Here is a 23,011-nt window from a genome sequence, read left to right as displayed (position 1 = left end):
AATATTTCCTTAGAGTTCAATATTTAATAATTTGATTCACCAAATAAATCAGTGTCTGCAGGATTTCACAATAGGTAATAACAACAATAAAGATCTAAAAGTCAATGTTATATTAAAAACATTCCAGATCCATTTGAAAAATTAAACCTATCTTTTAAACCAGATGATTAAATATGCAGCTTCTGGATCATAGGGTCCCTCTAAAATATTTTGTTTGCTCATTCATTTAATCTGTCATTATCAACCTACATATATGGACCACTATATTCTATGTATCATATGATAAGATGGAAATATTGAGAGCAGTTCTTACTTCTATGTTGTACCCTAGTCCTTGCAGGAACATATGCTCTGTAATAACAGAAGAAGTATCATAGTAGAGATTCATACACAGGCATTTGTATGGATGTGGGGAGAAGTATTTATAGTAAATTTAGAATACAAAGCATTTACAGTAAGACTAAAAGAACTTTCCAGAATAGATTATATTTGTCTGTACTTTAAAAGTTAACCACCTGTGGATATGGAAAGAGAAGAATATAGAATATGCAATGCTACAGGAACACAAAAGTCAGTTGATAAGATATCCTTGGTTAGTTACAAATATGTATGTCTGGAACATTAGAATTGGAGGGTAACATCTGAGGAAACTCCAATGACTTGCGATGAACTAATATGAAGTATCAAATTCTGGTTTATTAAAAAACAAAAATCTAAGAAACCAGAGAGTATTTTAAATTTTGAAATGATCATAAATACACAGGAATTTGCAAAGATGGTACAGAGTCCCATTTACCTATCTCCCTACATCTTCCAATAGTCACATCTCACATAACGATAGCACAAAGAGAAAATCAGGAAATTGATAGCGATATAATAATTAGACTACAAATTTTATTCATATCTCAACAATGTTTACATGCACTCATTTGTCTCTGTGTGCGTACTTCAATGTAATTTTATGACATATAGATTTTTTTTTACCACCACCACAGCCAAGAAACAGAACTCTTTCATCATCTCAAAGAAACTCCTTATACTATCCTTTTGTAGCTATACCAATTCCACTATTACTAAACTCTGTTTACATTAACAGCCAATCTGTTCTCCATCCCTATGTTGGCTCAAAAATCTTACATAAATGGAATGTATGGTATGTAGCCTTTTGAGACTGGCATTTCCACTCAGCACTTTGAGATCCATGGAGGTAGTTGCATGTATCAATAGTTCATTCCTTTGTAATATTTCATGGTATAGATACACCATGCTTTGCATTTACTAGTTGAAGAACAACAGGGCTATTTGCAATTTTTGGCTATTACAAATAAACGTTCCATAAACATCCATGTACAATTTTTGTGTGTGAACGTAAGGTTTCATCTCCCTGAGATAAATCCCAGGAATGGAACCGTTAGGTCATATAGTAAGTGTATTTTAGTTTTATTGGATACTGCCTACTGCCAAACTATTTACCTGAGTATTATACCATTGTACAGTCTTATCAGCAATTTATGAGAAATTCACTATATCCTTTACCTGACCAACATTCAGTATTATCGTTATCTTATTAACTTAATCTTTCTAATATACCATGCTTTAAATTTTCATTTCCTTACTGCTTAATCATATTGAACATACTCATATGCTTACTTGCCATCAGTATGTCAGCTTTGGTGAAATATCTGCTCATGATATTTGTCCATTTTCTAATTGAATTCCCTATTTTTTCTAAGTTTCAAGAGTTCTTTAAATATTTAAGATGCTTATCCTCTCTCCAGGATGTGGTTCGCAAATATTTTTTCCCAGTGGTAGCTTGTTTTCCCATCCTCTCAACAGGGTATTTCAAGGAGCATGAACTTTAAATTTTGATGAAGTGCAATTTATCAATATTTTCTTTTACAGATCGTGAAATGCCATGCTTAATATTTGTTGAAAAGTCACTCATACTTCATTTAATTGTCTTTGTAAATTTGCCAAAATGCAATTGTGCACACTTGTGTGGGTCTATTTCTGGCTTTTCTATTTTTCCTTTGATCTATGTGTCTATACCTTCTCAATACCACACTATCTTGATTGCTGTAGATAATTAGTATTCCTAAAATTAGGTAGAGTGTTTCCTCTCATTTTATTTTTTAAACATTCACTCTAGGTATTCCAGTACATTTTAATTTCCATAAATTTTATTATGTTTGTTGATAGGGGTGCCTGGGTGGTTCAGTTGGTCAAGTGGCTGCCTTCTGCAAGGGTCATGATCTCAGGTCCTTAGATGTGGTGGGAAGGGCCCACATAGGGCTTCCTGCTTAGGGGGGAATCTGCTTTTCCCTCTCCCTTTGCTCCTCACCCCTGCTCATGCGCTGTCTCTCAAATAAATAAATAAAATCTTAAAAAAAAAAAGAATGTTGATATAAAAAACCAAAAACCAAAAAACAACAACTTGCTGGGATTTTAGTAGGCATTGTGCCTATCCTAAAGATCAGTCTGGGGATAATTGACATATTAACTATGTCAAATCTCCCAAATAATGAGCATAATATGTCTCTTCCTTTATTTGTCAGGTTTTTTGGTAATTTTTCTGTGTATAGATTCCATACATGTTTCGTTAGATTTAAATTTAAGTATTTCATTTCCTTTGAAACAATTTTAAATGGTACTGTATTTTAAATTGTGTTTTCTGAATGTTCATTCCTAGTACATAGAAACAATTAATTTTTGGATTTTTTATTATGTTCTGTGACTTTGCTGAATTAGATTATTATTTCTAGATTTTAAGTCCCTCATGATTTTCTTATTTTTCTATATCAAATGATATGATATCAAATGATATGAACATATAAGTTTTCTTTATTAGCTTTATTAGCTTATCAATGTGGTTGATCATTTTGATTGATTTTCAATAATTAAATAATCTTGCATTTGTGGAATAAATCACACCTGATCGTGGAGTATAATTATTACACATAATATATTTATTTTCTTTTATATGTTCCAAAGTAATAATTGCTTTTGAAAAAATATCCTTTAATATAAAAATTTTAATATTATTTTTTATTTAGGAATCTTTAATGTAATTGGTTTTAGTCGATGAAGTTTTGCTTGCTATATTATTTGTATGAATAGAGTTTGATGTTTTTCAAAAAGTTAATAGATATTCTATGTATTAACATGTCTTTTAAAAGTTTGAATCCATTTTATCTATGTTTAAAAATATTCTATGTGATCCATCAATACATCTTTTTGTATTAAATTTAAATTAAAAAAACGTGAATCCAGTATTTAAACTCTTCCTTCTCTAACGGATTGTTAAAATAACTTCCTTTTTCTGAGCTTGAGAACTTTTGGTAGCATTTATTAACTACTGATGTTGATGATATTTAAATAGTATTAAAATGATTTTTTGGTAACACGTTTAGTAAGAGTGCTAGATGCCTAGCATATGTGTTAGTTCATAGAATCTTCATGTGGGTCAATGACTAAAACATTAAAAATGATTTATAATATTTTGTTTTTATCATGTTGCTTTTAACAGGCAAACCTATTTGCTAATACCAAAGGAGTGGATACTACTCGGCCAGTTTATAGATGAGGAAAGTAATGCCCAAAAAATCTAATTAATTTTCTATTTTTACATAGATAGTAAAGATTTTACTGATTGATTGATTGATTTTTCAGAGAGAGAGAGAGCATGTGCAGGCATACACATGTACACACGAGTCGGGGGAGGGGCCTACGGAGAGGAGAGGGAGAGAATCTCAAGCAGACCCCCCTAGCTGAGCTTGGAGCCTGACAGGGGCCTCAACCTCATGACCTGAGATCATGACCTGAGCCAAAACCCAGAGTCGGGTGCTTAAACAACTAAGCCACCCAGGCGCCCTTATTTTACATAGATAGTAATGATGAAATTTGTAACTAAACCCACATGTTTGCCAAACTCACTTTCTCTCTACTTTATATAATGAAGTATTATAATTCAACATGCTATAGTACAATTACAACATTTTCTTAGTGTCTCAGAACGATGTAACCATTTTAGGCTATTGTACGAGTAATTTATTGCTGTATTATTTCTCTGTGAAAGAGCACCCCAAAACTGAGTATTTTAAACAATAATTCACTGTTCCTGATAGGTTAAAAATTGGCCAAGGTGGAGGGGTTTTTGTATCTGCTGGTCTCCCTTAAATGGCTGCTACTGAAGCTAGGTGGCTTTGCATCTGGGAAGTATATGGATCTTGGCTGGGGTATCTCAGCTCTCTTCCATGTAGTATTTATCCTCCAGCAAGATAGTACTGGCTTGCTTTCATGAATAAGACAAAGGTCTAGGAGAAAATGTGTAAAACCCTGTCAAGACTTAGGTTCAGAAAATTCTCTGATAAAGTAAATCTTCTGGCTATTTCAGATTCAGGGAGTGAAGATATAGACTCGCCCTTTCATAGCCGGTTCTGGAAAGATATTTACTTATTTATTTCAAAGAGAGAGAGAGCTGAGCCCAGAGCCTGATGTGGGGCTTGATCCCACACCCTGATATCATGACCTGAGTTGAAACCAAGAGTCAGATGACTAACTGACTGAGCTACCCAGGCACCCCTGGAAATATATATTTTAAAAGGGATGAATATAGTAATGAATAGAGAATTAGGACAATCATTCAATCATAGCAGACATAATTATGAGACAGGGAAACTGAAGGGACCCCATGAAAGAAAAAGCTGTTGTTTTCTTTTCTTTTCTTTCTTTTTTTAATTCTTTTGCTTCTTATCTAATTTTTATTCTTGCTAGGACCTGCACCCCCACCCCACTCTACACATGCCTTGTAATACAAATAGCATATGTCCTCCTTGTAAGGGACAGAGATAATGATATCTTTGGAGTCTTCCAGTGCTATAAATAATATCTAAGGTATGACTGGGAGGGGTCCTCATGAATGTTCTCCAAGACCACTGACTCCAAACACCTTGACACCAAGACCACTGGCTTCAGGGAATGAGTGACTTATGAAGAACTCCTGGACCCTGTCCTTATTCTGAACAGTTCCTGGATGCCTAGGAGGACACATGCACCTGACCACAGTCACCAATAAAAACCCCAGACACCAAGCAAAGAGGAGACTCATGCTCGTTTCCTTTCTAAATCTCCTAGATGCTCCATCCATTTCCTCTGTCTCTGTCTCTGTCTCTGTCTCTGTCTCTCTCTCTCTCTATATATATATACATCTTCAATAAACTCTGCTTTCACTTCCTGCTGGCTCACATTTGATTTCCATCCTGCTTGAAGCTAAGAACCCTCTTGGCTAGTCCTGCAGGACCCCTGCTGGGTCCTCAACTGGCCTGCCTGCATTAATTATACTATGTCTCAAGCTATTTATTTCCAAACTTCATTTCACACTTTAAAATTACAGAGTGATGTTCACTCTTGTTAAGTAATTAGTCACACTTTTTACCAAAAGCAAAACCCAAGAAAACAGTAAAGTCTTTATGATTTTGTTTTTATGAATTAGTGAATTGTATAACTGTAGTTTGCTGGACAAATTGGAATATTTCTATCTATGATTTTTGTGGATTCTTCTTTAAAATTTTTATTTATTTATTTATGTATCTATCTATCAATCTATCTATTTATTTATTTATTTATTTACGAGATCTATAGAGAGAGAGAACAAGTTGGGGGAGGGCCAGAGGGAGAAGGAGATGGACCAGCAGACTCCCCACTGAGCATAGAACCTGATGCGGGGCTCATTCTCAGGACCCAAGATCATGAACTGAGCAGAAGTCATAGGCCTAACCCATTGAGCCACCTTGGTCCCCTGATTTTGTGGATTCTTTACCACCACCACCACCATTTTTTCTCCCTATAATATATATGGAAGTCATCTGTTATTTTCCCTAAGAAAATTAACTTTCATCAAGTGTCATCAAATATATTTTACCATTATTAATTCTGCTGGTCTTTAAGCTGTACCAAAGATAAATAAGACAAAGAGAGCCTGGGCATCAGGGACTTCCAGATCTATGTTTGAACTTCAACATTTTATATAAGTTTTGATATAGGTACAGAATTTTTTTTTTTGAGATTTACAAACTGCAGTGGTTTGACGGCAAACTGAAGCAATTCTCAATTTTTTTTTGTTTATAATTTTTAAGGGTTGAAAATTTAAATACAAGTTCTCCTAATACATATTCCTTGAATATATGCTATCTGCAGGATCTGAGTTACATCTATTGCTTGTGAATTTTTTGCTTGTTTTCTAATCCGTACTGCAGTGTTGAGAAAGCTTTATGACTCGATTCTGCTGAGATTGTGGAGGTTCAAATACTGAGAATGACCTGAAAATAATTCTCATTTCCAATTGTATCAGCCTTCACTTTTACTGATTAACTGTACACTGCCCAGTATGTACTGGCTACTTAAGAACTTATTTAATGATCTGATTTGGATTTTTTGAACTGAAGTAATGCTGTTGTAGTGTGAGCCCTGACAGATTTTTTTCTTCTTTTTGGTAACGCAAGTGCCTGACTTAAGCCTTTTTTTTTTTTTAAAGATTTTTTTATTTATTTATTTGACACAGAGACAGCCAGTGAGAGAGACATCCAGTGAGAGAAAGACAAGCAGGGGGAGTGGGAGAAGAAGAAGCAGGCTCATAGCGGAGGAGCCTGATGTGGGGCTCGATCCCAGAACACCGGGACCACGTCCTGAGCCGAAGGCAGACGCTTAACAACTGAGCCACCCAGGTGCCCCTGTATGTATACTTTTTTAATTGAAATATAACTAACATACAGTGTTATATTAGTTTGTAGTGTATCTATAATACCTACAAGCAATACCAGTGTCATATTAGTTTCAGGTATATGATACAATGATTCAACAAATGACCAACAAATCAACAAATTTGGTTGATTTCAGTTACTCACATCCATGTCTTTTCTGTTTCCCTCACTTTAAATTCCTGCTGTTATATTTTAAATTCACCGTTAAAGAGTGAGCCTGTGAAACCTGAGGCTCCCACCCTTGACCCTAATAAAAGCGGAATCTCTAGTGCATGAGCTCCCCCCCCCCCACCACCAAAGGGCCCCAGGGGTATTGTGTCATTTCCAGGTCTTGTAAGTAATAAACATTCATTTTTTCAAAGTTTCCCGATGGTTGTCTGGTTGTCGCTGAAGGGCATCTTGCATGCATAATGAGAACCACTAGGGTCAGTCCAGTTGTAACACTGGTTTGGAAAGAGGAGATGTGTGTGGGAAGCTCACTGCAAGCCAGGTGAATGCTTTCAGGCATTTCTAGCTGGTAGCATTACTATCAATAGGCTAAGAGGAGCACAAAACAGTTGTATGCATTAGGGATTATATTTGTCTTCTAGAATAAATTATTTAAAAAACATTGAAAGACAAAAGGTTGATATTTTTCTCATGTAAAGGAATTGCAAAGTGGGAATCTGAAACACGGCTAGGCACTGAGAATTATTAAATATTTGGGGAAATAATAAGAAAAAAGAGAGCTAATCTTCAAATATTTGCCCTTAGGAAATTTGACATGTTCATATACGTATATATGGAGCTTACTTCTAAATAAGAAGCAATTTAACATGCACACACACACTTACTGTCTCTCAAATTTCATATAATTTAAATTCACATCTATCATAAAATTTATTTGTTGAATAGATGTGCTTTGTATTGGATTGTTGGTAAAGGTTGAAGATTTTTGATGGCTGAGATTTTCACAGTGAAAAACAGCGAAGATGTCTTCTACCAGACAGAGGCTCTCTCCAGCTTGGTATTCTGCATTCCTGATCTCCTCTAACCCTTAGTGAGCATATATACACTGAGCAGTGAAACCAAGAACTGAATTTGCTTTTAATTACCTGTCTGTTTTATTTATTCTTCTAAGAGAGATCGAGTCTGGAATCTCCCTACAGGTCTTTTCTGTAATCATTAAGCATTTCAAGGAGCAGTTGGTTTATATTAAAAGTTCAATAGGGCATAACTATTTCTCCTCATCTTCTGAAGTAAAATAATTCACTCTTGTTCAGGTGTTATATGAGACACCATTTCATCTGAAGAGGCAGAGAAGATTAATGAGTTTGAAGGCAATCGAGCTGTTATTTTCAAATAGTAAAAGCAGTGAACTAGGCATACATTGTTTATTTTCTACTCTAAAGGCAATATAATTGTACTACATATTGGTCTATAAAGAAATAAAACCATGTTGCAGCAATCCTCAGGTCAACAAACATTCAAACCACCACAATATTGAAGGTGGAGCCTGGCTGCACCCAGAATTCAAAGAAGGAAACTAGGGAAAATTAACATCTTGAATTTCAAAAGAACTCTAATGAAAATGATAAATCTAAAGTCTAAAGAATTTGTTTTTAATTTTAAAAAGTAGAAAAGAACATTTCAGAAGTCACTTTTAAAGGCATTGTCTATGTGGATTATATCTAAGGCAAAGCCTATCCTAGAGGAAGGCAATATTTGGTTTGCCCAGAACAAAAATAATGAAATCTTGATGAATTAAACTTAACGAAAACTTGTCATTTCTCTAAGTATGTGCTGTTTATTAAAATATTTTTCAGTTGAGGAAAAGAACACAACAAAATATCTCATTTTAGTTAGGTCTTTGGAGGCATGGTAAGTTTTCAGTTTCTAACACTGATTAAGCATGATGAATTATACTAATCCCTGAATAGATATTTTTTCCAAAAAGACATACAGATAGCCAATAGACACATGAAAAGATAAACAACATCATTCATCATCAAGGAAATACAAATCGAAACCACAATGATATATCACCTTATACCTATGAGAATGGCTAAAATAAAAAAGACAATAAATAAGTGCTGGGGAGGATGTGGAGAAGAAGAAACCATTGTGCACTATTGGTGGAAATGTAAACTGTTGCAGCCATTGTGAAACAGTATGGAGATTCCTCAAAAAAATTAAAAATAGAAATCCATATGACCTAATAATTCCACTACTAAGTATTAATTCAAAACACACAAAAACACTAATTCAGAAAGATACATGCACCCTTATATTTTTTGCAGCATTTTTTCTTTACAATAACCAAGATATAGAAGCAACCTAAGTAACCTAATTGTCCATGAATGGGTAATGGAGATGTTACACACACACACACACACACACACACACACACACACACAATGGGATATTATGCTGCCATAAAAATAATGAGATTTTGCCATTTCTAATAATATGGATGGACCTAGAGAGTATTATGCTGAGTAAAATACATCAGACTAAAAAAGACAAATACTATATAATTTCACTCATATGTGGAATCTGAAAAACAAACAAAAAGCAAAATCAGATCTATAAATAGAGAACAAATTGATGTTTGACAGCGGGGAGGTGGGTAGGAAGATAGACAAAATGGTAAAGGAGAGTGGGAGATACAAGCTTCCAGTTATGGAATGAAAAAATCATGGGAATAAAGGGCACAGCATAGGGAATATAGTCAGTGATACTGTAATAGCATTGTACGGGGACAGATGGTAGCTACACTTGTGCTGAGCACAGCATAACATATAGAGATGCTGAATCATTGTGTTGCACACCTGGAACTAATGTACCATTGTGTGTCAATTATACTCAAAAATTTTTTTTAAAAATGTACTAATCCTTTCAAACTATTCTGATTTTCAGAATGTATTTAATAATTTCTATTTAAATGAAGTTTAAAAAATTCCCCAATTGTGTAATTCTTTAATGTTGTCATACTTAGTCCATGTGCGTGTTTCCAAATTCTTCCAAAATTCTTTAACTATAGTTTTTAGGAGGTTCTGGAAACAATTTTTGTGATCTCAAAAGGATTTCATAGTATGTATTTTGTGTTTAAATTTTAATGATAATAAAGTTCAGTAACTGATTAATTTATGATTAAAACTGTTTTTTCTTTAAAATGATTAAAATGTGTCATATTACTAATTTTTTGTTTCTTTAGCTAATAAACTATTTCTAGAGCACTTTAAGTTTACAGAACAATTGAGTTAAAAGTACAGAGAGCTCATAAACACCCCCCACATCACTCCATCCCCAGTCTCCCCTATTACTAATATCTTGCTTTTGTGTGGCAATTTTTTACAATAGAGAAGCCAATATTGATACATTATTAGTAACTAGTGTCGATAGTTTTCATTAGAGTTCACTGTGTATTGTGCATCCTAAGAGTTTGGACAAATATATAGTGTAATATGTCCACCAATTTGAGTATCATGCAGAATAATTTCTGTCCAAAAAATCCCCTTTGCTTCTTCCTTCCCTTGACTATTTAGCAATCACCACTTTTTTACAGTCTCCACAGTTTTGCCTTTACCAGAATGTCAAATAGTTCAAATCGCAATGTGTAGCCTTTTCAGATGGGATTCGTTCACTTAACAATATGCATTTAAGATTTCCCCATGTCCTTTAATGTCTTAATAATTCATTTCTTTTTAGTGCTGAATAATTTTTCATTATATGAGTATACCCCATTTATTTACTGATTCACCTACTGATGGACATCTTGGTTGCTTACAAGTTTTGCAATTATGAATAAAGCTTCTATAAACATTCATGTGCAGGATTCTTGTGGACATCTTTTAAAGTCCCTTGGGTAAATACCAGAGTATGATTGCTGGATCATATGGTAAATATATGTTTAACTTTGTAAGAAACTGCCAAACTATCTCCCAAAGTGGCTGTAACATCTTGTATTCCCACCCACATCCTCACCAGTATTTGGTATTAGATTTTAGACATTCTAAGTAAGTTTGTAGTGGTATCTCATTGTTATTTTGTACCCTAATGATGTGATGATTAGCATTATTTTCCACCTGTATAACCTATTTGGTGATGTATCTGTTCACTTTTACCCACTTTTTTTTTTTAAGAATTTATTTATTTATTTGACAGAGAGAAAGAAACAGCCTGAGAGAGAGGGAACACAAGCAGGAGGAGTGGGAGAGGAGGAAGCAGGCTCCCAGCGGCGCAGGGAGCCTGATGAGGGGCTCCATTCCAGGACCTTGGGATCACACCCTGAGCCGAAGGCAGACGCTTAATGACTGAGCCACCCAGGCACCCCACTTTTGCCCACTTTTTAATCAGGTTGTTTGTTTCCTTGTTTTTGAGTTGAGTACTGTTTGCATATTTTAGATTCCAGTCCTGTAACAGATATGTATTTGCAAATATTTTCTCCAAATCTGTGGCTTATCTTTTCATTTTCTAAACAATGTCTTTTGCCCAGCAGTAGTTTTTAATATTAATGAATTAATATTAATGAATCAATTTTTCTTTCTTCAATAGTGCTTTGGTACTAAATCTAAAGTTACCACTAAACCCAAAATTACCTAGATTTTATGGTATCCTCTAGGAGACTCATCTTTGTGCATTTTACATTTATACCTATAGCATATTTTGAGAGTTAATTTTGTGAAATGGGTAAGTTTTTGTTTTGTTTTGTTTTGTTTTTTGCATGTGGATATCCAGTTGTGCTGGCACCATTTTTTGAAAAGACTCTCTTTTCTCCTTTGTCGAAGATCAGTGGTCTATATTTATCTGGGTCTATTTCTGGACTCTATTTTGTTTCTTTGATTATTTGTCTATTCTTTTGCTAGTACTGCCCTTTCTTTATCACTATCACTTTATAGTAAGCCTTGAAGCTTTATTGTGTCAGTCTTCTCATTTTGTTTTTTTTCCATTAATATTGTGTTAGCTATTATGGTTCTTTTTCTTTTCCTTTTAAACTTTAGATTAGTCTTCAGAAAATTTGGGAAAAAAACAACTAATGTTGAAAAGTGGTCAAGAGACTTAATTTTTGAGTTAGTATTATTCTGTTAATGATAGGTTAAGATAGCTTTTGTCTTTGTTTCAATCAAAGAATATTAACAGCCTTGTTTGAGTATTGCTGTATAATTGTGTGTGTGTGTACCTATAATTGTGTGTGTACATATATATACATGAATATTATTATTCTATATTACAGGGAATTTTCAGTTTATTTTTACTCATAAGGCTTTTTCTTTTTTTTTTTTTTTTGAATGTTAATAATCAATTTTCTTCTGTAGTCTACCATCTGTTTAATCAAGGATATGGGCAAGAATAGGTTCATCCTAAGTAAGGTGGGTGAGGTGTATCCCATGACTTATTGTTTACCCAGTAAATAAGTATACAACAAATAATATCAGCTTATTAAAGAAAACAGAAATGCTGGCTTATGGTGCATTTTTTTGCTTTCATGTACTGAAAATCTCAGTCTATGAATCTGAATTCTACAACACCCCATGCCCCAAGAAAAAAATGCTCATCCTATATCTCTGGGGTCGAGCCCAGGCAGTAAGTGGTTGACAAATGTATTTTGAAAGATAAATATAAGACAAGAGGCATAGAAAATCTGGAGGTTTAGTCACATCTTTCTCAAGCTAGATGTGTGATCTTTCAACCTAATTGATTATGTTTTATTTATAAGATGAAGAGGATTTGCTAATCAGTCCTAAAGTCCTATTAAGCTTTATGTTTGTATGATTGTTGTTGTCTTTATGAATCTCTAATTTAGCATACCAAGGATATTAGGGAAATGGAAGAGAAAACTATAGATTTTGGGGAGAAAATATTGCTAAGACCTTATAAAATGTCACCTATTGTTTTAAGTGCCTTACATCAATGCATCCATTTTATTGTTACAAAAATCTTTAAAAAAAGGAAATGTTCTTTTTTCTACATTGTACAAATAAAACAAGTAAAGAAGAAAAAAGTTAGACAAGGGGACCAAGGAGATAAACTACTAAAAGAGAGCCAAGATTTCAATCCATCCGAATCAAGAACTATACCTTACACTCTAAAGCCCTGCACATGTCAAATGCTCAATGCAGATTTCTTATTTTTGTTGTTAATGTTCATAGCAATACTTACTGCTTTGTGAGACTTCTGCCAGAGTTCAGAGATTAGTTTAGTACTTTGAGATGTATGGAATCTAAAGTCTGACAATTTTATCCTAGATTCGCTCAAGAATTTTTAACAGGGTCTGTTCTAATCAGACCTATATATAATGTAAGAGTATCCTCAAAACAATCCACAGCCTGCATTAGTATAAATTTGAGTGTGTTAAAATGCAGATTTTTGGATCCCAACCTAGACACATTGAATCATTATATGAGAAGTGAAGTTGAGAAATGAATAATTTAACCATAACAATTATCACTGCTGTAGATGAAATGAAGAATTCCTTAGTTTTCACTGTTCATTTTAGACAATCCAATAATAATTTCAAATAACAAGATCCCAAGATATAAATAAAAAAATGCGGTCATCCAGCCGAGCAGGCAATCAGAGAGCCATCCAACCATCCATTCATTCAAAAAATCCACATTGACTTTTTACTATGTGACAGATGTTACACTGGAAGCTGGAGATAGGGCTCTAGCCTCTGTGATTACTCTAATATGATAAAAAACCAAAAAACAAAACAACCCCCCAAAACGCCCCAAAAAACAAGGAACCAATCTTAACCATTTTGAAAATATTTGGTGAGAAGATATAGTTGAAGAGATAATAGTCCTTCATTATTAAACATCCATTCTTCTCATATTTCAGTGCCTGTGTGCCAGGTTCTGAATGGAGTGTAAAATCATTTTTATTGATTAGCTTAAACCAAGTGTGTTGCTTGACTCTGTTGTAGAAAGCAAAGCAATCGGCAAGATTCCAATCCTGAATTTGCCATATAGTAACATAAAATCAAGGACTAGTCAGTTTTATCCGAAATACAGATGTAGCTGCACATTTTCTATCTATATCACAGACTCATTATAGTACTATGCAATCTAAAAACTACTTATGAATAGATATAGAAAATATGGCATCCTAAATACATTGTTAGCTTTATCAGTAATGGTTATTAATAAAATACATTTCTCAAGTTATAAATAACTTAGGTAGAACACTTACACTTCTTATGCTCAGATTTCTAAGGCCCAGAAAACATGAAGAATTAAGGTGAGTCTACCTTGAGGCAGTGTTTTCCTACTGCTATTGTCTTGCTACTGAGATCTGCATTTGTATAATCAATGCAGTGCAATGTAAATAAAAAGTTAAAAATAGTTAATGTGTTTCATGATGCATGTCTCTCCTTGACTTGATATAGTTGTTGGGATAATAATTTTTATTACCTTGTTAAATCTATGGTCAATACTAATCTAACCTGAGATGAGAGTCTTACAACAATAAAGGTGGCTGATGTCAAGGGTAGTACTTACAGCAACCATGTTGAGTGTGGCAATTTTAGTTATAATAGCTAAATCTCTGCTTTGGTGTAAGTGGTAAAAACAAAGGGAAATGGGCAGCCAAAATGGTACTATATGTACAAATTGAAAACAAAAAGAAGCTGTAAATAAGTGTTTAAAATGGATACTTAGAAAAATAAACATTCTGATCTATTTTAACAATCCCGCCTCACTGTAGCCATGGCAATACTCCTCTAGGTTATCCAGCAGCTTGAAATTCAGAATTACACAGAAAATAGAACAAGTGCAAACGAATGCTCTGTAAATCTATTAGGAGTCAAACCTTGGCACTGCTGTATGGGCAATCATCAAAGAACAGTGTCTTCAAATATAAATTGGGGCAACATTGTACTGCTGCTTTTATTTATAGATGAAACTTTTCTCAACTCTGTTCCCTGAGCTCTTTGCTTTATCCTGAACTTGTTTCACATTTCTTTTCCCTTGGTGAAGTTCTGTATGATTTGGCTTGTGAGAATTTTCCTCTTTCTTTGCATTGAGCCTGCTGAATTTAATGCAGCACAGAGTTGCAGACTGATGAGGCCTCACATCAGGGAGGGTAGTATATCTGTGGGTATGCCTTAAGAGCAAACCATAAGATAAAACAATAGGTCACACTTTCCATCCTGATATGTAAAGATTGTCAACCATTAATCTTAATTTAATATCACTTTCCACTCTTCCAGAAATCTTAGTTTTTAGTTCTGTGTTTTTATTTTCCATTCACCATTATCATTACTAAAACATCTTATTACATAATATCTTAACATATAGTGGTTTGGGTCATTTTATGTTGGTAACATTTTATGTTAAGATGAGTTGGCCTTTGGTAGATTTTTTTTTTCCCCTACCATTTCTTGATAGAAAATAATTTGAGAAGCAAAATGTGAAGTGTTCATTAAGCAGTGTCTTTTACCAGGGTGGTAAGAATTTAGGAATTCCAGGATTATTTGCCATCTCCAATTAATTAATCCCCCAAAGTAACTTCAGTCTTTTCTCATGGACCATGAGCTGCGGACAATTTATCAAGTGGAGCTCTCCTGGTCCCAATTCTATTTCCCACTGTTTTTTCTCAGCTTATCAGTCAGGCGCGATAGTTCCTCCAGGTGCTCTTGTAAGTCTAACAGATCACCATCATCACTGTCATTTATTGACTGCCAGATAAATACTTTGCAGAGCATGGTGTAAACTGCTTCTCTGGGAAATCTAGCTCCACATATAAATACATCTTTCTTTTCTAAAGTGACACTCCAGTATATGCTACTAAGCAACAGCTCTCTCTCTGACAGATCTAGTGTTCTTTACTTTTTTCACGGGTCATGTAACCAAGACTTGGGACAAACTTTAATGCTTTTTGATTGAAAGATGCTTTTAAGGACACAGAATTTTAAACTCCAGAAACTAGAAAAATCATCTAGTTGACAAAAAGTACTACACTACCTAACTTTTAAGTAGAAAAGTGTGGGCAAAGTAACAGGGAGACAATGCAAATCTCAGTCATCATTCTAAGTTTGGTGTGGATTTACTAAACCTATTTTCCATATTGTGACCTTGCCTGTGTTCTGTGTCAATATCACCTTTTCCCTCCTGGGAGGGTACAAATAGCAAGTTGTTTTGTTGCTTGGCAAGATTCCCTCTTGTGAAAGTTAGCAATGTACAACCCAACTCTGCTTTCAAAACCTGTATTTGTTCTGGTGTTTCTGAAGTTGACCTGGAAAAAGTAGTTTTATTTATATTTGATTGTTATTGTGATTATCATAGAATTAATACTGATCTAGGTATATGATCTCTACTCCTTCTCTCAACTGGAATCCTTAACTAATTAAAATAAAATAAAATAAAATAAAATGAAATAAAATAAAATAAAATAAACTGAACAAAAGTTTCAGAAACATTTTGCAGAAAAAATCAAGGAGGAGTCAGCCAGAACATAAAGAAGGAGTATTACCTAAGGAAATTTGAATATTTGAAAGGGATGTGAAATAAAACTTGTAGATGTGTACACCACAACAAAGTAATAGATAGGCCAGGTCAATTTGGGTTGAACACGAGCTTACATAAGTATCTGAAAGCTTCAAATGAAAATAGGTCTGATACCCTATTGAGGAAAATAAAATTACCTTGGAATGTTTAAAATCCATAGCTAGATTGTTAAGAGTAAGACAATCTATACTGTAAGAGTAAGACTATATTGTCTTCTATTGACCATGCTTTCATGTAACTTCAAGTTCTCTGAAGACCAAAATTATCATTTGGTCCATATTTCAAATTTCAATGTGGGTCTGGTATATTGAAACTTTTGACAATTTCCCAAATAGAATATAATGTATTTTATGCACTAATAGATAATTTATTTGATTCTATTAATTTTTATAAATCTCTCATTCCAATCACCCTCGAATTCTATAATGCCATATTGTTCTAACTTTTACTTACTACCTGAATATTTCTTCTTTATCCCCTTCACTTGCTCATCCTTCAGTTTCTGCTCCCATCCCTAGATTAAACACGTAAGCTAATTTGGTCAAGTGTGAAAGATATGGTTGGGACTCCATATCCCCTCAGCATTCAGGGTATCCATACATGCCAGCGGCTTTATTCTGCAGTACCTGCAACACTGTACCTGAGGACTATCTCTGGCCACAAGGATGTTCTCCAGCAGCAGCATGAGGCATGTCAGAGGTAGCAGACAATTAATGTTCTTGGAAGCAGTCCTCAACAAATTATAGGCAGGTATAGTGGATACATAACCCAGCTTCCTTGTCCCTTGGGAGGATAGGGGCAGGGTATACCAATTCTGAGGCATATTATAGTCTACCCAAGTAATACGTTCATTAACCCAGTCTATATTGACTTCTTTTCCTGTTCTTCTCTATCTCCTTTNCCTACCAGCTCTTCATGAGATTACTTTCCAAAGAAACTATTTGTACTCAAATATATTTATTCGGCCTCTGCTTCTTGGGTTACTCAACCCAAAACAGTATGTTATTTGACTTCTTTAAGGTTCAATTTACTTACCATAGAAAAGAAAAGAAAATACAGAACTACAGGATTTTTGTGAGATAATGAAATAAATTATGTGAAGCATTTTATATAATAACTATTTTGAGCATAAGAAATATTATTTCCTTTCTTTTCTCTCACCATAAATAATATTTGCTTATTTCAAATAATCTGCACATTAGTGGGGTTGCTCTTTTTAAGATTGTATTTTCACTGTTTCTCTCCTTCTGGAATGTTCTCAAAAAAGCATAGGGTGGTAGACTATTGACCAAATGTGGCCTATAGACATGGTTAGTTTAGTTGTCACAGTAAAGGTTAGCCCAGCATTATAAGCTACAATTTTCTACCAACATTTAAGACAAGGACATTTTATGGTTTAAAGCTCAGATTCCTGGCTTATCTTGGAAAAAAAAAAAAAAACACAATGAGAGCAGATAGAGAAATTTGAGCCTGAGTTCCTATATGGCAAGAGTTAGCTAGCATTAACAGATAACTACCCACACCAGATGGAGCATGTACTCTGTTATTGTCTCCTCAACAGGAAGATCGCCTGTCAATTGTTACTCATAGTAACATTTACATTATTTTCCTGAAGAAAAGTTAGGAATAAAGAGAAATGTTTCCTGTAATTACTTCTCTATTCAAAGAGAGAAAACAAAGAAAAATAGACTGATAATGTTATTGTTCAAACATATGAGTCGAATTTGTTAACTTATGGAAATGAAAGGGACTTCTATGTTTCTAATTTGCTAACTACACCCTACCTCCTTCAGTTATGCCTGCAGGTTTATGAACCAAAGTCTGAAGGGGGAAATTCCAGACTCCTCAGCCTTGTCTTAAAAGACTCCACATTTTGGAATCTGTATGTCATCTTAATCCACTGCTCCTAAATAGCCTTTCTGCAATTAGAAAAGTCAACTTGCACATCTCTCTTTTGTGAAGACACTTCTTGGAAGAGATGATAGAGCTCATTTATATACATTTTCCTTAGTCACATTCTTTTTTCAAGATTATAATCAACTAATCCAATCCTAGCAGATAATGTTTTATGGTGCTTCCTCCCTTTTGTACTTGTGTTCAGTATATTATTCAATATTAGTTAACATAGTTAAGAGTTTGAAGCATTGTAAAAATGAGATCCCTACAACACAATGGATTAAAGAAGCTAGAAATCTAGTTCTCTCATGTCTAGTCTCAGAGTAAGTAGACTGAATAGGCTGGGCATCTTCACTCTGCATAGTCATTCAGTGATGCAAGTCCTTCCATCTTGTTTCTCTACCATTTACTAAGGTTTTTGTTTTCATCTTCATGATCACATCAGTGTTTCCAACATCTAAGTTACCAGAAGAGAAAAGAATATAGAGGTGCCCATACCCAGTGGTGGGTTCATGCTGATAGTGACTTATTTCAGTTCTGTTTATATTTCATTGACAAGAATTTAGTAATATGGCTGCATCTGCCTGAAAGAAGGACTTGAAGTATGCTTTCAATATGGGTGTCTGTATGGCCAGCTATTGTTCTGTCCTATAGAGAAGGAGAAGAATAATTCTGATAGCGACCTAGTGCTCTCTACCATTGTCATATTTTTTCTCAAACCAGGTGTGTTTCTCCTATTTCTTTCTTTCTCTAATTCCAACCTATTTTTCATGATCCAATTTGAATAATACCTGTTCCTTAAGTCTCCCCAGTTGGACTCACTTGCATTTCTTTGACCTTAGATTGTGATTATTGGCTCCATCATCTGATAAACAAATGTGTTGAGAAATATCAATGTGCCTAAATGTGCCATATTCCTGAGAATAAAAGATAAGTCAGAGATCCTAGGTTTAATATCAGATTACAATTCAGTCTAAACATTTTAAATTGCTATATTTTAAAAATTATCTCCTCATGGGTTCAAGGCTTATATCAACAAATTAAATGTTTTGTTTTTAAAGAGAGTAAAATACCACCTGCTGTATTTATTTTACCCTCATCTGGCATAAGGTATTATGGTATAGCTAAATATTTTTGGATTTACATGTAGATTTAGAGAATCCCCCCCCTTCTACTGCGTATCCTTAACTGCCTTTATACAGTGGGATTTTAGGTAAAATATGTGAAAGTACATTTGTATTTTAAGGGTTTTGACATAGGTGTTGTCGAATTGGATATTAAATATGCATATTATTTGGTGATAGTTTAGTCTGGGAATCAGATTTGATAGATTTCACATTGTTATTCTCAGACTGATGATTTTGCAATCTTTTATATGTGAACTTGTTTTTTGATTTTATGATTGTTTTTGTATTTTTTAAGAGAAATTATTTGCTTTCATTTGCAGTAAAGACAGCAATATCCATTTACCTTCTAAACACTTAAGAAAATGCCTCCAGAAACAATTACTAAACTTTAAAAAAATTTTTTTTTAAACTTTTAGACATTTATAGCTAGTGAAATACTTGATGTTTCCTGAAGCTGTAGCAGTTTACATCTATGTCCCATTGTTCCTTAAATTATCAAGGATTTAAAGAATATTCTTAAATCATAAACAAAAAGAAATTTAACTTTTTAAAATTTAGGAATGTTGATGGCAAGAATAAATAAGAAAGATAAAAAAGTCAAAAAAAGTGAAATATTTGTAGTAGGAATTCTGAGTAGCTGTAGGCAATGTTGGTATTGTAGTAAATACCTCCCCAAATTTCCTCCTTAAATGATGAAAAATAACCTCACACCTAAGGAAATTTTGTGGAAAATTACACCATAAATATTCTTTGAAGACAGAATGCTGAAACTGCAAAATAATTGTGTGAAAAGGGATATATTTGGGCAAGGATAAAAAAAATCAGATAAAATACCCCACTATCATAAAATCTAAATAAAACCCCTAAAGTCCTTATCATGAAACAAAGTTGTTCATGTATCAACTGAAGGAAATTAATCCTATAAAAGCTATAAAAAATAAAATTTCCATGAAATAAAGAAAAATATGTTAATGCTTTAAAAATTAATATATAGTCAAAAAGCACTGGAGATATAAAAAACTAGTCAGAAATTCAAACTAAAAGTAGAAATGGACAAAAAAGGGAAAGAAATGGAAGAAAATGCAAACTTTTCTCATAAATGAATATTCTATTACAAGTTGCCCAAAGGAGAATAAATTCAAATAAAAATTTAATAAAGAATATTGTAAAAAGGCAGGAAAACAGCAAAGAGATTTAAAATGACATAAAGAAGTAAAAAGTCAGAAATTAATGAACATGAAGATAAAGAAGGAATATGACTTACATTATTAGGGTTTCTGAAGATCTCACTAGTTGACTGAAAACATCTGAGAATAATCAACTCAGAGACATAGTCAAGTAAACCGATCGAAAGTCAAAGACAAAGATTAAATCCTCAAAGTTTGCAGACAAAAGATCAAATCAAATAACTTATTCAGGTAACACAATTAGCCTAGTATCACACTTTTTACAGCTGACACATAAAATGAAACAACAATAAATGGGTATTTTTAAACATTCAATGGAAGTGTGCACCAAGAATGTTATGTATATAAATAAACAAAATTAGAAGTGAAGGGAGAACAGTATAAGTGATGCAACAGAAATACATAGGATCATGAAAGACTACTATGAAAATTGGACAACCTAGAAGATATGGATAAATTCCTAGAAATATGCAACCTACCAAGATTAAATCATGATGAAATAGAAAATCTAAGCAGAATGATTACTTGCAAGGAGATTCAATCAGTGATCAAAAACCTTCCAACAACCAAGTCTAGGACCTGATGGCTTCCCTGGTGAATTTTATCAAATAATAATAAATAAATAAATAAATAAATAAATAAATAAATAAATAAGTATTCATAGGAATATATTATTTAGATTTTGCTATTTAGTAAACCACCTCAAAACAACATTTATTTGGCTCGGAATTCTATGGTTCAACGATTTGGGTCAGGTTCAGCTGGTGGTCCTTATGTTGTTGCACAGTTTTGTGTTTGCAGTCATTTTCTGATAATCAGGTGGCTGCTGCTCTGGTTGCGGTAGATTCTTAAAACTGGACAGTTTGTGTCTTATCCACACGATTTCTAATTTTCCAGCATGTTAGCTCAGGCTTGGTCACATGGTAGCAATAGAGTTCAAAGAGAGAGTAGAGTCATAAAAAGCCACTTTATACCCTAACTTAGAGCTAGCACACTGTCATTGAAGCCACATTCTGTTTCCAAAAGCAAATCATGAAACTAACTCAGATTCTGGGTGTGAAATACCCACCTCTTGATGGAAGGATCTATGAAATCACATTGCAAGTGCCACAGACAGAGGAAGGAGTGGGAATTATGACTATCTTTTCATTCTATCATATAAAGCACTAAATCAAATATCTTAGAACTTATTCAATATTTTAGTGCTCTGTCTACTTATCAGTATGTTTATTCAAGAAATATTTAATGACTCTTTATCATGTTCCAAACACTATTCTTGCCACAGTAAAGGGATTATAAATAGGCCAGAAACATTTTTCTGTCAAGCTATAAACAATAAAGGGAAATTCAGACAAACTTGCATAAATAAAAATTTAACATTTGTAGTACACAGCTCCTGATGCCTCTCAAAGAGATCCCTGCCTCCCAATATTCATTCCCTTGTATAATCTCCTCTCTAGTAGTGTGAGGGGGCCTTACTGACTTGCTTCAAAGGAATAGAATATGGCAAAAATGATGTAATATCACCTTTAGACACCATGAACACATTTTTAAAACAGTGACTGACCAGATTTAAATGTTTACAACACATATACTAAAAAAGTATTCACATATATAATAACATTTTTGATAATAATTAATTCTTAAAGGATAATTAACAAAAGATGAACAACTTAACAAAGAAAAATGTAAGAAGATATGTACACTAAGAATAATCCATAAAAAGATAAAACCTGGATAAAGTACCAGAGAACTGGACTCATACCATTCACTGCTTATGAGAATATAAATAGTCACATCCTTTTGGAAGGCAATTTAGTCATATCTGTGTCATCTCTGATTTGTAATACTATTTCTAAAACTATAACTACAAAATATTGTGAAAGTTTATATATAAATAAATATTCAGTGCAAAATTATTTACATAACAAAAATATAGGTAGCAACCTAATGGTTCATCAACTGAGAAATGGTTTTAAATAAATAAGGACATATTTATCTAGTGGAATATTCTATCATTATCAAATACTGACTTATAATGTGGATAGATTATTATGTGAAAACAATCAGTTCCAGATCTTTAATTCAAGGTAGTATATGATGTGTCACAAGAGGAACAAAATGTCACAAGAGGAACAAAAATGCCACAGAAAAAAATGTTTTCATCAGTGGCTGGATTACATTTTTTCTTGGGGATTTAGATAACACTGCATCTATAAAATTTTTCTTCTGCCCTCTGAAACTATTCATTATCTCTGTGGAGCAGTAGGACAGAAATTTTAGGAGAAGTATTTCATAAAACAATAATCTTACATATTAATATGAGTTTCTAAATATATTTTTAAAACCTTATTGAAAGCAATTCACAATAATATAGGAACACTTCTAAGCAAGATTATTACTATCTAATAACCTTCTGATGAGATAAATTTCCTGTTATTTTATAAGTGGATAATTCTATAAATGTAGTGATACTGAAAACCCCTGTAGAAAACAGGCAAAGGATTTTTCATTTTGACAAAAGTAATTCTCTTCATTTATAATGGAAGAGAATC

At 33.5% G+C, this 23,011-nt stretch overlaps 1 pseudogene; it reads right to left on the bottom strand.

The window, feature by feature from the left end:
• The window catches only part of LOC103675904, a 30,428-nt pseudogene extending 13,497 nt beyond the window's left edge, over positions 1 to 16,931 (bottom strand).
• Between the last annotated feature and the right edge of the window lie 6,080 nt (positions 16,932 to 23,011).

Source organism: Ursus maritimus, unplaced genomic scaffold, assembly GCF_017311325.1.
Source record: "Ursus maritimus isolate PB19 unplaced genomic scaffold, ASM1731132v1 scaffold_13, whole genome shotgun sequence".
Taxonomy (NCBI): Eukaryota; Metazoa; Chordata; class Mammalia; order Carnivora; family Ursidae; genus Ursus; species Ursus maritimus.
Note: the sequence above shows the minus strand (reverse complement) of the source record. Positions and strands in the feature narration are given on the sequence as shown.